Here is an 18,527-nt window from a genome sequence, read left to right on the forward strand (position 1 = left end):
ACCACTAGCCCCAAATCTGTTTCTAGGTCTAATTTATTTAGCTAAAGCCTTTTCTTTTTTTTCCGGAGATGAATATTCCAATGTTTCAGAACCTCCCATTACAGTACTTTAAAAATCACAGTTCAATTAGCTGCCATTCCCATCATTTATTGTAGAGTTCATAGCTTTTCACATATAGTTTATATTTTCAACTCTTCCTCATATGCACAATGTACTGTAAATGAAATTAAAACAGGACAGCTGCAATGGATTTCGCAGCTGGCATGAGAAGCTGCCATGACACCCTTGAGAGAAGGTGAGGAACCTGAGTAATGCTACAGATCATTTGGCAATGGTTTTGTTTGCAGTTTCACAGAGGTTTTTACATTTGTATGTATGTAAGTTGAGTACATTGTTGCTGTGGATCTCCCACATGTGAGTAAGAAATTGAATTCTTATGCAGATGTGTGTCAACAATACGTAAGTATGAGGTTCAGTGAGCATGCAATTATGTGTGAGATTCAATTTTGAGCTTTTGAAGGCATCTTTTTCATTATGAAAAATACTTATATAATTTCTGCAGGATACACATTGCACCGTTCTCTCCTTGTTTAAACTAAAAGAAAAAGTACTGCCAAGACAAAAATTCAACTTGCCTTTGCCCCCCTCCACATGGATTCTTTTGTAAATGCAAAGTGGTATTCAAGAAAATTCTTGAAGCAGCAGATTCATAATTTTCCTCTCTGTCCCCATGGCACACTCTCTTGAAAGAACACACATTCATTCTATCATTTCATATCACCCCTGACACTTTCAAATCACACTTCACTCTGCATTTCAGAATAACACATTCCACACTAGTTTTGACAGCAATTTATTTCCTTCCCTCTTTCAACAAACAGTCAATATCAAACATTACAGCCACAACAGATGCAAAAGTCACAGTCACACTGATATCACACATTGTCATGGATTGGCAGACTTTGTCCTATCACCCAAGAAGTCCTGGAATGACTTAATAGCACAGTGTTTGTCTGGTTTTCAGCCTCCATCCAAGTTTTGGGAAGACTTTCAGAAAATAGCTTTATGACGTGATAGTTTAACTTTTTCCAGCTCCAGTTAGGCTAAAATTGAGTCAAATGGTCTCCAACACTAGAGACTAATTAATAGTTAATCAGTTGGTGGAGTCCCCATTAGCTGACTGGAGCCAAGATTCAAACTGGGATACTTGTCATTGACTGCAAACAGCATTATCAGGTGAGCTAAAAATCAAGGTTGGATCCAAACTACAGTCCTTGACCTGAATATTCCTGAACTTTGAAGTGATTAAAATCCAGATTCAGTTCATAATTTTGCAAATGGTCATTGTCTCTACAAGTATTGACATTCTTCCACCTCCTCTGATTGATCTGTAAGAAAATGTTTCCTCAAATAGATATGTAGGTAAGCTGCAAAATTCTGATCAGATTTAGATTCAAATTCCTCCAAAGTATGATTGAGTTTGGGTGAGGTTCCAGTTTGGGCCATCTCTATCAAATCCTACAAATCACTTCCTCTTTAGAGTAATAAAATAATCTTTCTTCTCACAAGCTTTATTTCTTTTGCCATTGTAAAGTATTGGTCCTATATATAAATATAATGTTACTCTATTAAATCAAGTCTACTATCTTGATTAAAACACAGTTATTGAGATTTATAAAAATTTTAGATGGTTAAATAAAGGAAAAATAGCAAAAGTTTTAAAAAGAGGCTTGGAAGGATTAGATTTTTATTGTCAGTAAACATCTATTTCACCATACCCACACAAAAACCAATGAAAAAATATTTCCATGGATGATAATAGAAGCTTACAAACAGATAAAGTACGAAAAATGCTGCTTGAGAACTTTAGAGCTTGATTTAAGGATACTTTGTATATTTGGACATGAGATGCTGAGTATTCATGTTTTAACGGTTAAGGTTTTAACTTCCTGAATCTCAGTCTCCGCTATCATTAAATAATTGCCTGAAACACCACCCTACTCCATAATTTCCCAGGACTGTGAAAACTTAAATCAATATTAATGTGTATTTTAAAATACTTTTTTATCTGTCAAAACTATAAAAAAAATTAAAATTGAATTCTGCCAAACCTGTTTAAAAAGGACTTGAGATAAGCAAGGCTGCTATGACTGGAATAATTCAACTCCAACTTCTTATTCCGTAAAACAGTGTTGAAATTTGGAGGTATTTCCTTTTAGAAATTAGAATCCCAATAAGGAACTCTATAAGATATGATAATCTTCTATAATAACTTTCACCCATACATTTCAAAGCACTTTACAAAGTATCATTAGACTCATTTTACAGACAGAAATCTAAGACACAGAGAAGTGAAGTGATTACTCCAAGATCAAGGGCAGCAGATGAAGGATGGCTGGTCAGTTGGAAAGCCAGAAATAAAAACTAGGTGTGAAATCCTGACCCCACTGAAGTCAGTGGAAGCGTTGCCATTGACTTCAGTGGGGCCAGTATTTCACTTCAGGTCTCCTGACTCAGTCCAGTGCCCTATCCACAAGAGCATGCGAATTTCCCTACACATAGCTGCTGTCCTAAATATATCAGAGTGGCTGTGAATCCATTCCTTTTTGCAGATGTCAGCATTCTGATATCCCACATCAATTGCACTTCTAAGGATAAGGCTCAGTGCTCAGATACTTTTTGAATAGTGTCTTTGTATATGAACATTCAACACTCTCTTTTCATCTCTAACAATATTTTTTACAGAAGATGGAAACCTTCCCTGTCAAAGGTTTAATGAGTCACACTGATCATAAGTACAATTCACTCTGAATTAAGCTTTTGAAATCTCATTCAACAGCGAAACATTTTCTTTAGTTTCTTTGCTTCCTTTAAGGTGTTTTATGAATGAATTATTCCACCAAGAACATTCTTAATTTTAAAAAATAAGACCTCCTTCTAGCTGTTCAGTTTTTAAAATGTTCATATTAATCTAGATCAACATGGCTCTTATTTTCATTTGTATGGTTCTTAATTCAAAGTGTATTTTTGTTTTCATATATTAAAAATATAATTGGGAAGATGGATAAAGCTCTGGGTAGAGATTTGGGCCAACTTTGCTAATGGCATAAGTGGGTAAAACTCCATTATAATGAATCTGCTTTCTGTTAGCATGAGGCCAATGCCATCAGAGCATGGAATGTTGTTTTTCTCATCATTTATTTTTAATTTTTTAAATAGCACCACAGGTGTGCATGCTGCTAAATTGGCAAATGCTTGTTCATTTATCTCAGCTTCTGAAAATGTCCTCATCCAATGCTCAGAAAACATGTAAAATCTTTATAAAAATACAGATAACAAAAAGGATCCAGTTTTCCAGAAACCAACACCCTGTTAGGTCTCATAATTTAAAACTTAAAGGTGGATTTTCAGAAACACCCAGTCTTGGCTTGAACTCTTCTTCTAATGAAAACCTCACTCTCTTTCTCACCACCCTGGTTATCTACTTGTTGCCCAGCCTGCAAAAGCCCAGGACAACATATGGGTCTTGGAATATGACCTGAAAGTGAATCAAGTTCAGCGTCTGGTAGCTAATGAGAGAAATAAATTCTACATTCCAAGACTTTTCACTGAAAACCACCTGCCTCCAGTCCCTGGTAATTAAATCAGGGGACTGTTAATTCAGGTACCTCAGCTGATCTCAGTTACTGAAGTATCCCACCGGGAGGGATACAGGCTATGGAATAATCAAGACCCAAACCCCTAACCCAACAGCTAAAGTTAAACCGAAAACACAATGAAAGGCAAACCGACACAGAAAGGTGAGAGAAAAAAACTGGGTGTTTAAGAAGCACATTTCCCCATGGACAAATAAAAGTTGCATCACAGATTTTTTTCTCTAGTTACTCTATTAATTTTTATACATATTTGCATAAATATATAAATGAGTGAATCATCTTGAAATGAAGGACTAGCATAGGTAGTCTTTGTGGAAGAATAGAATTTTAAGAAGAGATTTGAAGGAGAGCGTGATCTAGCCAGGGACTTCAGCTCATAGAGGACATGAGGCAACTAAACCACAACTCCCATGAGGCACCATGGCAGCATTTCCAAATCAAAATATTTTGGCTGAAGGCATCAGAGTGTTTTTGGTTTTTGACAAAAAAGCAGATACTTCTTCATGAAAAATTCATTTAGTTGGAAACTCAATTTTCCATCCAAAAATAGTTTAGAAAGAATTTTTTTGACCAGCTTTAATTGCAAGTCTTCATAAATCCTACTTAAATTCTTAAATCCCACTTAAGCCTTACTTTAAATGGTATACAGTCCTCTTGCTGGCCATCTGCATATGGGTGAATTTCACTCTCAGAGCACTGGAATCCAGTCAGGAGGTTAGGTTGAGTACTGCACTTCTCTTGAAGTGCTAGAAGCTCACAGAAGGTTAAAAAGATTTCAAGGAAATAAATCCTAGTTAAAATGGGGAATTGAAAGGAAATTAGATATTCTATAATCAGAATTTCAGATTAACCAGTAACACTGAAACTTTTAAACAAGCATAGTCCAAATGCTGCTTGCCTTAATGTCAATGGTAATCTCCGTAGAGTACATCCTTGAGCTAAAGAAGTTAATAGCTCACCTTTCCTGATCACTCTTGTTACAGTCTGTATGGTAACACCCATTGTTTCATGTTCTCTGTGTATATAAAATCTCCCCACTATATTTTCCACTGTATGCATCCGATTAAGTGAGCTGTAGCTCACAAAAGCTTATGCTCAAATAAATTTGTTAGTCTCTAAGGTGCCACAAGTACTCCTTTTCTTTTTGCGGATACAGACTAACACAGCTGCTACTCTGAAACCTAAAGAAGTTAATTTCAGTTATAGTAAACTACTGCATTGTCCGTGTGTGTGTGTGTGTGTGAGAGAGAGAGAGAATGTAATATATGAGGCTTGTTTGTTTTTAGTTGGGGAGGGGGGTTGTGGTGATGGAGTAAGGAGGTCGGTAGGGTGAAGTAATAGTATTGTTCTGGGTAATCAGTAAGATGTCCCTATGGTTTCAAAACTTAACCCTTTGATCCTGATTCTTCACTTGTGCTGTCATTGTTTACACCAGTGCAATGTGAGTGCAACATAGGACGTCACCAAACCAGAATGATTTTACAGCCATTTTACCCTCCCTTTGTCCAGGTGGAAATGACTACACAAAGTACAAGGCAATGGAGAATGAGGCACAGAGTCTTTATTTCTGTATTTAATTGTGAAGCACTATAGGACCATGAAGTATTTGAATACTTAGTTTTGAGAGAAGAATAAAAATGAAATAGTGAAAGATTGTATCCTTGTTTGCTTTCCATCTGGTAAAACACTTCTAAATAAACTAACTGACTAAACTGTACTCCTCATAATAAGCACAAGCTCTTGATCTAAAAACATCAGCCAGCTTTTAAAAATCCAGTTAATTATTAAACAACTCATGAACATTTTGGCTGCATGACTGGCTTTTGTGCATTAATCTGATTAACCGTATTTCCTTTTTGAGTTTATTTAGATAACCTGAGCTTCTCTTCTTCTGAACGAAAATAATTTACTTTAATTTTTTTTCCAGGACAAGGAAGACAGTAGGTCAATTTTATGTAAGATATACTTTTAAGAGACACTATGCAGAAATGAGACTGCTCTAAAAATGTTAAGAGAAGTGGAATAACTGGATTGTGGCTAACGGCCATTTTTGGCACTTGAAGGTCGCATGCAGAGCTCGTTCTCAGAGGGTATGACGGAAGTGATGTAGGCAGAGGTAATTACTTTGCTCATTCTATAGAAGAAAATTAGATGTATAATCATAGTCTTTCCAATTAAAACATTAGCATGTTTCAGTTAAGTGGAAATACTGATTGCAGTTATATGTACATTCCACCTTTCTAATGCAGCTTCAAGGAAATAGGACAAAACTGTCAGTACTAAAGCCATGCATATTTAAGGGCTTCTGTTTTATAAGTCAGATCACTTCTTGATTTTATTTTTTGTTTTTAGTTTTTTGCATTTCACTTCTTAAAAAGAGATAGCAAATATTTATCCTATTGCTGCTTGATCTTTTTGATTGTGGATTCTTCACAATAATACTGCAAAGCTGTAATGTTAATGTGTGTATTTTCCCTGACAGTGTGTAGCTTAATTTGGGAATGCATGTAATTAAGTGGGTGAATTTTTCATAATGAGCTTTTATGATTCCTTCCAGAGTGTGGAACATACATTTCAAAAGTGGAAATGATTTATATCACAGATCTTCTTATGAACACTATTCTCTGGGGGCTGTTTACATATGTGCAGCATTGCTCTGGGAGTGAACTGCTCACTGCCGCTATCATAGTCCTCTCTTCTGCCCCGTATGTATGAGCTCTGCTGGATGGTCCTCATTAGCTAGCACTAGTTTGGTGGTGGAGTCATATCACTGTGCTGTAGATAAGGAATGAATTTTGTATGAAAATGAAATCTGTGGACAATAATATCTATAATAACAAGCCACTTGGGATCCAGGACAGTAAAAAACAGTTTGGCATTTGAAACATACCAATGATAATGACCAGCTCATGCTTACCTTCCCTTTTATTTTTCCTAGTACAAATTTAGGCTCCAATTCTGCCTGCATTGAAGTCAATGGGGCTCCCTGCATGTGCACAGATCTGTCTGTGTGGATCAAGTTGTGGGACTGGAGCCTTACTACTGTGCAGTATTTCAAATATGTGATTTTGATATGGGGGAGATTTTCAAGGGCTCTAAGGAGAGCGATGTCAATGGAAGTTAGGTGCCTAACTGTATGCCAGTGGGAGTTAGGTGCTGTAGTGTAGTGTATAGGGTAGTAAAGCACTTCTCAGGCTTAATTTGTAGCATGTTGTATGGTTAGTAATAGTAATTTTGAGAGAGAGGCATTTGTAACTTTTTTGTCCTTTACATTAATTCAGGGTATGTTGACACTGCAGCTGTGATGATGATTCCCAGCATGGGTAGACAGACATGTGCTAACTGAGTTCGAGCACTAAAAATAGCAAAATAGCAGTGTGGCCACTGCAGCTCAGGCTAGCCACCTAAGTACGTACCCAGTCAGGCAAGATTATACTCCATCATCTAGCACAAACCACTGTCCATACCACCAGAGCAGCACTGCTGTTTTTAGCACACTAGCTCAGGCAGCTGTAGTGTAGACATACCCTAAAGGGGAGTTGAATATACTGTATAGGAATAGGGTAGTATCCCTTTAAATAGTTGAGTCTGCTAGCGGTGTTCACTGTGTTCTGTGTTTAGCTCATTGCTAGAAGTGAACCCAACCAGAGCAGCAGTGTTGTTTATATTCAGTAAACACAGTTGTTTGAACCCCAGCATGCCAATATGGTTCCTAATATTATGTTTGTGTAAAGAGCAAAAGGCATAATAGGCAATTAACTCCCTTTTGTGCCTTTTTAAATATCCCCCATTATTCTTAATAATTTGATATAGAGCTAATCAAGGTATCAGCTATAATCTAGATTTTAGAAAACTCTTGGCTTCAAGATGATATCATGTAGCAATGAGTGCCACTGTTTTTAAAAATGATAGAAAATAATTTTATCTTCATCATAATTTCAACCCATTCCAAACACTTCAGAGTTCTGGCTAACTCAGAGGTAGAAGTAAAAAAGCAGAAACACGTGCAGGAGCTGAACATTAAAACCAAAAATATTAACCTAATTTTCAAACTGTTAAACATATGAATTGGGTTTTGTCTCAGAGAAGAGATAGGTGAAGTCTAATCATTCTTATTTCCTCAGCCAGTTACCCACCCACACACAAACTCCAACTGTAAATGTCTTTAGAGGTTTAAAAAAACCTACATGCAGTATATGAATTACATTGTAAAATATATTATGACATAAGCACATCCTTAGCTGTGAGCTAATAATAGTATAATGCAACCCAGCAGTGAATGAAATCAAATTTTTTAAAAAGAGGTTGTTTGCAAGTGTGCGACTCCCCAGACAATTGGAGATGGGCCTGAACTACAATAATGGTTCCAAATGCCCCCCTAGATTTTGGGCATTTGGGATCTAGAAGCCAAATGTGTGACTTGGATCCGTCTCTACAGAGGCTAATTTTATTATTGTGTTCAAATAGAAAAATCCTTTCTGATCCTTGTTTAAGTTAGTCATGGTGCAGGACTTACCCCAGCAGCTAAATGTGTTTCCTGGAGTGAGGCATACTAATGTCCCAATCCTGTAACTGAGAGTGTGTTGAGCAGACTGCTGGTCCTGCGGGGAGCCACCCTGAACTCAGTGGGATCCTGGGCAGGCTCAGCAGTAATCTCATCATCTATCAACTAAAGGATTGAGATCTAACCTGTTGCATCACACAAAATGCCAATGTAAGCACGGATAGCACACTTTGAACCTGCGTGTCTCCAAAGTGGGGTGTGGTGCCCCCGGCATCACAAACCTGAATGGAAAGTGGGGTTATTCACTGCCTATCGGTTGGGAAATGCAGCTTGAATTTTGAACAAGTACCATATGTTCTGAAGGCGTGAAGCATGTTTACCCCTAGGGTCATTGCTCTCTTGTGTCTCTAAAGCTGCCACTGCCAGTGCCTTATGTGATTTCTACAATATGTTCCTGAATCATTGATTCCCCCCCTCCCCATAACTACCCACTGTTGTAGTCCAATTTCCAGCTACATGTTTGATGTTTTACTCTTTCAGCCTATAGGGTCTTTGGTGCTCCTCATGTTATTTAAACTGATTAATGGGTTCAAGCATCACATTTATATTATCTTGTCTAACTCCTGCTTTCCTTCTATCAATTGAGTAACTTAAAGTAAGATAGCTTAACATACAATAGCTTATCCCTCTCCACATTACTTCCTTCTGTCATTTGTTATTCCTACTCCTCTTTGCATCTTATTTTCTTTTAAGGATTAAGTGGATATCCAAATGTTTTTAAAACTATTTAAACAAGATATCAGCAGCATATTTCAAAAATACATTCATAAACACAGTGGGCTAATTCTTCCTTCATTTGTGTCTGAGTAACGCCATATGTGCAAATGCAGTTGCTCCATAATGCACACTTAGGCCAACTACGTGTCCTATAGTAGACATGACAGAAAATTTGAGTCTTGTCAATGAAGAGTATAAAAGCTTTTTGTAGAAGCATTTGTATCAAACTTTCTTAGTATAAAATGGACACACGGAAGCATAAACTGGGTCTTAGATGACAATGGTTAAATCATAACTTTAAATAGTGTCTTATGATGGTAAAATATACATTGGAGATGTCAAATCAGGGTGCATGCTCTAATGGCTGTGTCATAAAAATAAAGGGAGGGGAAACCACCTTTCTGTATACAGTGCTATAAAATCCTTCCTAGCCAGAGGCAAAACCCTTTCACCTGTAAAGGGTTAAGAAGCTAAGATAATCTCACTGGCACCTGACCCAAAATGACCAAAGAGGGGACAAGATACTTTCAAATCTGGAGCGGGGGGAACAAAGGGTTCATCTGTCTGTGTGATGCTTTTGCCGGGAATAGATCAGGAATGCAGCCTTCCAACTCCTGTTAAATTAGTAAGTAATCTAGCCAGAAATGCGTTAGATTTCCTTTTGTTTAATGGCTGGTAAAATAAGCTGTGTTGGATGGAATGTATATTCCTGTTTTTGTGTCTTTTGTAACTGAAGGTTTTGCCTAGAGGGATTCTCTATGTTTTGAATCTGATTACCCTGTAAGGTATTTACCATCCTGATTTTACAGAGGTGATTCTTTTACCTTTTCTTTAATTAAAATTCTTCTTTTAAGAACCTGATTGATTTTTCATTGTTCTTAAGATCCAAGGGTTTGGGTCTGTGTTCACCTGTACAAATTGGTGAGGATTCTTATCAAGCCTTCTCCAGGAAAGGGGGTGTAGAGATTGGGGGGATATTTTGGGGGAAGACGTCTCCAAGTGGGCTCTTTCCCTATTCTTTGTTTAAAACGCTTGGTGGTAGCAGCATATAGTTCAAGGACAAGGCAAAGTTTGTACCTTGGGGAAGTTTTTAACCTAAGCTAGTAAGAATAAGCTTAGGGGGTCTTTCATGCAGGTCCCCACATCTGTACCCTAGAGTTCACAGTGGGGAAGGAACCTTGACAGGCTGTATGTTTCATTTTCTCTTTATTTAAATATGTCATGTATAATTTTATATTAATGCACAATCATAAATACAAAAAAGTTTTAAATGTTGGTGTTTTATTTCATTGTTAAATTACAATGAAACTAAAATGGATTTAATATTCACATCCAGCTTTATACTAAATAAAGTTGTCATGATTAATGTTACGACAAGAAAAACCAAATTAATTTTTAATTAAATTGCTCTTGCAAGATCAAGCTAAATGTCTATAACCAGACCTGGCAGCCCTTTCTAGTTCAATATGCCAACTAAAAGTTCATCCTATATTATATTTAATATAGATTACACCAGCCATTCATTTTTCAGTAATACAGAACATTCTCCCTGTTCAGCTGCAGGGGTAGATTTTTTTTAAGCCCTTCTTGGTATCGCGTCCCCTTTTCTTTGTCACCACTTACACACTCTGGGACCAATTCTCAGATTCCATTGATCTGTACTTGGTGCAGGACCTGAGGAAGAGGAGGAATAAAGGTAGTTTTATGCCCTCTTACCTTCTCATTCCCTCAATTCTGGGATTGGCTGGGGGCCAGCTGGGCTCCCCCCACATTTTAGAGCAGTTTACAGTGGTTCTAAATTGCATCTGCCTGGCAACAACCCTAACAGGTCATTCTGTCAGCTGGGGAATAGTTGGATTATAGCTGCATTCCAGCCAGAGACTGCAACTTCTTTGAGGCAGGGACCATCTTTTCATTATGTGTGTACAGCACCTAGCACAATGGTGTCCTGCCTTCTAGGGGCAAACACAATATAAATAATTAATAATAAATAAGGCAATAATATGCTGAGGATTAGGAGGTGGAGTTGGTACAGAGCCAGTACACCTGGCTCAATGGACACCTGCGGTTCCCCCACATCAGGACAATCATCATTTGGCTATTTAAAACAGCTTTACAGCCCCTGGAATATACAGAGTGGCACAAAGGCGTCATTGCAGACCTGAGACTAAGGTAATCTATCTTTTATTTAACCTCTTATGTTTTTATTACATTGTGTTTATAATTTGTCATACATAAGATATAATGTATGGTGATGTCGTGGTGGGAGTCTGCTATAGACCACAGGCCAGGGGGATGAGGTGGATGAGGCTTTCTTCCAGCAACTCACGGAAGTGACCAGATCGCAGGCCCTAGTTCTCATGGGAGACTTCAATCACTCTGATATCTGCTGGGAGAGCAATATAGCGGTGCACAGACAATCCAGGAAATTCTTGGAAAGTTTAGGGGACAATTTCCTGGTGCAAATGCTGGAGGAACCAACTAGGGGCAGAGCTCTTCTTGACCTGCTGCTCACAAACTGGGAAGAATCAGTAGGGGAAGCTAAAGTGGATGGGAACCTGGGAGGCAGTGACCATGAGATGGTCGAGTTCAGGATCCTGACACAGGGAAGAAAGGAGAGCAACAGAATACGGACACTGGACTTCAGAAAAGCAGACTTTGACTCCCTCAGGGAACTGATGGGCAGGATCCCTTGGGAGAATAACATGAGGGGGAAAGGAGTCCAGGAGAGCTGGCTGTATTTTAAAGAATCCTTATTGAGGTTACAGGGACAAACCATCCCGATGTGTAGAAAGAATAGTAAATATGGCAGGCAATCAGCTTGGCTTAACAGTGAAATCCTTGCTGATCTTAAACACAAAAAAGAAGCTTACAAGAAGTGGAAGATTGGACAAATGACCAGGGAAGAGTATAAAAATATTGCTCGGGCATGCAGAAGTGAAATCAGGAAGGCCAAATCACACCTGGAGTTGCAGCTAGCAAGAGATTTTAAGAGTAACAAGAAAGGTTTCTTCAGGTATGTTAGCAACAAGAAGAAAGTCAAGGAAAGTGTGGGCCCCTTACTGAATGAGGGAGGCAACCTAGTGACAGAGGATGTGGAAAAAGCTAATGTACTCAATACTTTTTTTGCCTCTGTCTTCACGAACAAGGTCAGCTCCCAGACTACTGCGCTGGGCAGCATAGCATGGGGAGGAGGTGACCAGCCCTCTGTGGAGAAAGAAGTGGTTCGGGACTATTTAGAAAAGCTGGACGAGCACAAGTCCATGGGACCGGATGCACTGCATCTGAGAGTGCTAAAGGAGTTGGCGGATGTGATTGCAGAGCCATTGGCCATTATCTTTGAAAACTCATGGCAATCGAGGGAAGTCCCGGATAACTGGAAAAAGGCTAATGTAGTGCCCATCTTTAAAAAAGGGAAGAAGGAGGATCCTGGGAACTATAGGCTAGTCAGCCTCACCTCAGTCCCTGGAAAAATCATGGAGCAGGTCCTCAAGCAATCAATTCTGAAGCACTTAGAGGAGAGGAAAGTGATCAGGAACAGTCAGCATGGATTCACCAAGGACAAGTCATGCCTGACTAATCTAATTGCCTTCTATGATGAGATAACTGGCTCTGTGGATGAGGGGAAAGCAGTGGACGTGTTGTTCCTTGACTTTAGCAAAGCTTTTGACACGGTCTTCCACAGTATTCTTGCCAGCAAGTTAAAGAAGTGTGGGCTGGATGAATGGACTATAAGGTGGATAGAAAGTTGGCTAGATTGTCGGGCTCAACGGGTAGTGATCAATGTGTCCATGTCTAGTTGGCAGCCGGTATCAAGTGGAGTGCCCCAAGGGTCGGTCCTCGGGCCGGTTTTGTTCAATATCTTCATAAATGATATGGAGGATGGTGTGGATTGCACCCTCAGCAGGTTTTCAGATGACACTAAACTGGGAGGAGAGGTAGATACGCTGGAGGATTGGGATAGGATACAGAGGGACCTAGACAAATTAGAGGACTGGGCCAAAAGAAATCTGATGAGGTTCAACAAGGACAAGTGCAGAGTCCTGCACTTAGGATGGAAGAATCCTATGCACCGCTACAGACTAGGGACCGAATGGGTAGGCAGCAGTTCTGCAGAAAAGGACCTAGGGGTTACAGTGGACGAGAAGCTGGATATGAGTCAACAGTGTGCTGTTGTTGCCAAGAAGGCCAATGGCATTTTGGGATGTATAAGTAGAGGCATTGCCAGCAGATCGAGGGACGTGATCGTTCCCCTCTATTCGACATTGGTGAGGCCTCATCTGGAGTACTGTATCCGGTTTTGGGCCCCACACTACAAGAAGGATGTGGAAAAATTGGAAAATGTCCAGTGGAGGGCAACAAAAATGATTAGGGGGCTGGAGCACATGACTTATGAGGAGAGGCTGAGGGAACTGGGATTGTTTAGTCTGCGGAAGAGAAGAATGAGGGGGGATTTGATAGCTGCTTTCAGCTACCTGAAAGGGGGTTCCAAAGAGGATGGATCTAGACTGTTCTCAGTGGTAGCAGATGACAGAACAAGGAGTAATGGTCTCAAGTTGCAGTGGGGGAGGTTTAAGTTGGATATTAGGAAAAGCTTTTTCACTAGGAGGGTGGTGAAACACTGGAATGCGTTACCTAGGGAGGTGGTGGAATCTCCTTCCTTAGAAGTTTTTAAGGTCAGGCTTGACAAAGCCCTGGCTGGGATGATTTAATTGGGGATTGGTCCTGCTTTGAGCAGGGGGTTGGACTAGATGACCTCCTGAGGTCCCTTCCAACCCTGATATTCTATGATTCTATGATCCACCTTTTATGTTTGTGTAGCCAGTGCTTAATGTATTTGTTTTCTGTTTTTTTTTAACTGTTGTAACTCTTCCTTTGGATCCTAGAAAGAGGAACATTTTTTTTTCCTGGCCCTTTTGCCTTTTAATGTTTAGTCAATGTCATTGGACCAATAGAGAGTTTCACTTAAAAAGTGACAGCCCATTGACTTTTCTGGGCCTGTTCTGAACGGAGCTGAACGTGACAGGGTTTAATTTGTTCAGTGATAACTTCAGCTTAGAAAGATTCTTTCTGAGCCAAAACATCGTTGTGTTGCAGTGTTAGAGACATATGAGACCACAAATAACATAGGGTACAAGCTAAATGCAGATCTATAGTATAGCTGTGCATAGCATTTGTAACAGAACTTGAAATCAGACAAAACTGTCATGAGCTGGGTTTTTTTGTTTATGAACCTGAAACTCAACCCAGTTTGCAATGTCCTATTTTATTACCACAGAACATTCTGAGGCATTTGTTTGTCATTTTTGGTGGGGAAAAAAGATTCTTTAAGTTAAGTGATCCCACTCATGTACCTACTAAAAATATTTGTAAAAGGAGAAAAGTGCAGTCTTTAGGTAGGTTCTGATTTACACCAGAAATAGATTAGGATTAATGTGCAGTCCCTCATCCTCCTACACAATATTGCTGATTACTTCCTACCCTCTTTTATCATGCAGTTGTTCACTGGCCCTCAGACTAACATGCTCAAACCATTCTGAAAGTGGCAGCTAAGTATGCAGACGTGCTTTATGCACCTGCCCCACAGTCTTTACATCTCTGATTTTGTTCTGCGTTCCTCTTCTATCGTGAGAGCTATTATTTTCTATGTTTTAATTATAGGACTATCACCAGTTGTTAACTTTAATAACTATTCCTTGCTCTTGAGGTAGGCAAGATACATGACCCTCTTCCCCCACTCAGACTGATTGGAGAAGGCAGTGCACATTTAGTGCAAAGACTGAACAACATATATAAAGTCGGGGAGGAGGGGAAGGGGAAGAATCCAGCCTTTTTGACCCTTGCTTGCTGGAACTTTTTAGTGCTGAGGAGTGTTGTTAAGGCTGCTAAGTTGTTAATGCTGCTCGTGCTGCTTTTCTTGGATCTCTGGTGTTAGCTGCCTGAGCAGGGAGTGCAGCATCCTGATTCAACAGACCTCAATATTATTCATAAAGCCAGACCACGGGCTTGGTTTGGCGGCGAAGGTGCTTGGCCAGGTTTATTGCTGGCAAAGCATGATACTAGTACCCTATAGCAGGGGTTCTCAACCTTTTTCTTTCTGAGGCCCCGCCCCCGACATGCTATAAAAACTCCACAGCCCACCTGTGCCACAACAATTGGTTTTCTGCTTATAAAAGGCAGGGCCAGTGTTAGGGGGTAGCAAGCAGGGCAATTGTCTGTGGCCCCACGCCATAGGGGCCCCAATGAAGCTACATTGCTCAGGCTTCGGCTTCAGCTCTGGGTGGTGGGACTCAGAGCCCCAGGCTTCAGTCCCATGCGATGGGACTTTGCTTTCTGCCCTGGGCCCCAGCAAGGCTAACACTGGCCCTGCTTTGCAGCCCCCTTGAAACCTGCTCGTGGCCCGCCAGGGGACCCCAGACCCCTGGTTGAGAATCAATGCCCTAGACCAGCTCAAAGATGCCCCTCCTATGACTTCTCCTTTTATACATTGATACCAACAAGTTAGGTATTACGCTCCAGATGTTGTTAGTTACCACCCTAGTCCTCATACCTGCTAGTTCAAACAAAACATCCTTATCCATTATCCTGTCATGCCCTCCTTATCTTTGTGAGGGGTTGGTATGGTCTTGTACCATCTCTTAGGAATGCGTTTATGTAGTTACTTGAGAAATCTGTGTGTTTTTGTACCATAACTCTCTGGTCAGGAATGTGCTTACCTGGTTAGCTGATAACCAGTGTGTCACTGTTCTGCCAAGGCCAGGCCTTTTTGGTTCACAGCCTTTGGTTCACACTGCTAGTTAAGCCTAGGCCTCCAGCAAAGCCTATATTACTTACTTTTCACCTACAATAATATACATTGTTGTTCACTGCAGCAAGTCTTTGACTCAGTGAACATTTCTATTTCATAACAAAGTCAGAAATCCAGCAACATTTAAAGCAATTTACAAAATTAAATTAATGAGTAATGAAAAACTTGGGATCTGGTTTGCTGCTGATAGAATCGCCATTACTTTCAACATGCTAAGGGCTAATTTATACCATTATGCACAGTTCACACGTAGAGATGAAGCGGAAACTGAGCCATCCCTAGAGTAGCCCCAGAAGAGGCTGAGGCAACATTCCCATCCTTCTTCCCCTTTGCTTTGCGGGTGGCTAGCCTACACAAGCAGCAAATTACAACCCACCCCTGTGTTGGTGGGTCTGCATGATCTGGTGCACTGATAGCTGGAGCCAAGACTCCTCCCAATCCCAACCCTCCCCATCCAGTCCTAGAATACATATGACCAGTGCACCTGATCTAAAGTCCTTACTCCTCGTTATTCTTCTGCACAGACATGCTGTCTAAGTTAATGACCTGCAGTGGGACTGGGATCCCACAGGTCCTGCAGGACCCGCTGCCATAATAGTGGGAGTGGATAAAATATACTTTGTTGCAGGTGGGATTGGATGGGCAAAAAAAAAAAACCCCTAACAGATTGTAGTAATTTATGGGAAAACACTATTTTTTTTTTAAATAAAGGTTTTAATATTTAAATTTAAGTGAGGGACAGAAGAAGATCTGGTGTCTAGTCATAACAGGAGTTAAAGTATTTTTATATGATTTAAGCAAGATTTGTTTTATTCTTTTAGTGGTAAAAATTGTGTCTGAATTCCAGTTTGTGTGTATGTGTGTATATATATTTATTATATTTTGTATATATAAAATTTTATATATAACAGCCTTTTTTTTTTTAGTAATCTGGGGGAATCTGTCTCTCTTGCAGGATTTGTGGGACAATACAAAACTAAGGTTTTTGCAGGTGGGAGTCGGATCACAATGAGGGAGTGCATATTGGGGGGCAGGATGGGAGCAGGATTAAAAAGATGGTGTCACGCAGGACTCTAGTTTAAGTCAAAATATGGTGTCATGAGTATATATTTTCAACAGAATGAACCACTTGCCCCACATTTAAAATGATTAGTTTAGTATAAAGATGTGTTATATGTTCTATACTAGTGTTTTATTACAGTAAACAAATTGTTGCCGGTTCGATGTCTTTAAACATGGAATTTGAGATAAATCCTCTTACATGTAAGAAATTTGCCTAGGTGCAGTCTGTCATATACAGGGGCTTGAAGAAGGCATAGGTACCACTTAAGTGCCATTTTGAGGTTTTACGTAAGACTAAAATGAAGTCTAGGACATGTACTGGTCCGCTGCATGGGGTTAATTTCATTCCATCTGTTGAAAACATGCATGTTCTTATGTTATAACTTCCTGGTTTAGATGCTGGATTTTTTAATTGAGATGCACACTTTCAGTTACTGTACAATACTTGACATACCTTTAATGATTAATAAAATTTGGGGATGTAAATATTTGAACAGTGCTCTTTTAATTATCCGTATTTAACGTGATGTGACTCAGTGAGCTGGTATCACAAGTTATGGGATTTGGAGTCTTTCACCTCTACAGGTCAGAGGTTTATCTGTTTCTATACACCACCACTTATTATCCTTTGATAATTACTTGGATTATGCACAAGCAATACAGTTTCTACTGGGTAGGTGTCCACACCACTAAAATTATCAGAGTAATTTGCACCCTTATTAGTAAAGAGGCTAAAGACTGAATGGGGTGATGACAACTGAACTCTGACATCCTTCATAAAGTTAAGTGAATTAGGTTAAAACATTTTGTCAGGGCAATTTGCATCATTAAATCCAATTGTTGCTTGTTCTGTGAATTGACTTGATTTGAATCTCCAAGGCTGCGCAATTTGGTACATTTCATGAGCACTAAATTCAATTTTAAAATCAAGAAGAAACCACATTAGTTCAGAGCAAGCTAACGTAAGTGAGAGAAGTTGTATTTGAATTTCTGTATCCAGTGTTTTCTGCAAAGATCAAAAATAGAACAAGATACTAATGATATCAGCACTTTTTTGTTTTGGTAAAGAAACAATAGTCCTCTGCTAATTCCATCTGCACAGCTCTCTCTTACACTGCAACAGAGCTGTCCTTTGTTCGCTGAAGGAAGAACACAGTCACTGTTCATATTAGGGTTAATGATATTCTGTAAATTCTTTTAGAAAAGGGTAAACATTGTGATGGGATCTAAATCAGGCAAATAGTTTTACAAAGCTTTTCAGGCAAAACACCGATCAGGGTTACAAAAAAGTTTTCAATTACAAGAAGACAGAAAAGCTCTTAAATATAATAATTATTTTCACTGAATTCACTGAAGAGTTAGTGATAGATAAGCAAGAGTGATGTTCCTTAAAAAAAAAATTGATAAGTAGCTTGAATGTTTACAACTGATCTTCTCTGGAGAATAAAGTCCTCACATGTTCTATTCAAAATGCCAAGGGCATCAAAAGTATAGAAATATTTGTTTCCTTAAGAGGAAAGTGCACACCAGTAAACATAGAACTGGTTCTCATTTTACAGTCGTCATACACTATGATGTTCATACTTCTGCTATCTGACAAGGATCCATTATTTACATGCTGCATGGGGATTTCATTCATGCATAAGTCTCATCAGGTAAGGAAGAATTTTGTCATGTCCTCTGCCTGGATATATTTTCTCTCTGTGTACCAGTCACTATA

The 18,527-nt window shown here is 39.4% G+C and overlaps 1 protein-coding gene across 3 annotated transcripts in view; it reads left to right on the plus strand.

Moving 5' to 3' along the window:
- C7H10orf90 (chromosome 7 C10orf90 homolog) overlaps positions 1 to 18,527 on the plus strand; it is a 217,025-nt gene that overhangs the window by 47,242 nt on the left and 151,256 nt on the right. Inside the window, exons 1-2 of one of the 3 annotated variants that reach the window (XM_043550863.1) lie at positions 5,507 to 5,772; positions 18,367 to 18,462. The exons of 1 other annotated variant lie outside the window; for it this stretch is intronic. The gene's annotated coding sequence lies outside the window, so the exon portion shown is untranslated. Of the gene's footprint in view, positions 1 to 5,506; positions 5,773 to 18,366; positions 18,463 to 18,527 lie in introns of those variants that run through there. One more of the 3 variants, XM_043550862.1, reaches the window with a different exon arrangement.

The sequence above is a fragment of the Chelonia mydas genome, chromosome 7 (genome assembly GCF_015237465.2).
Source record: "Chelonia mydas isolate rCheMyd1 chromosome 7, rCheMyd1.pri.v2, whole genome shotgun sequence".
In the NCBI taxonomy this organism is placed as follows: domain Eukaryota; kingdom Metazoa; phylum Chordata; order Testudines; family Cheloniidae; genus Chelonia; species Chelonia mydas.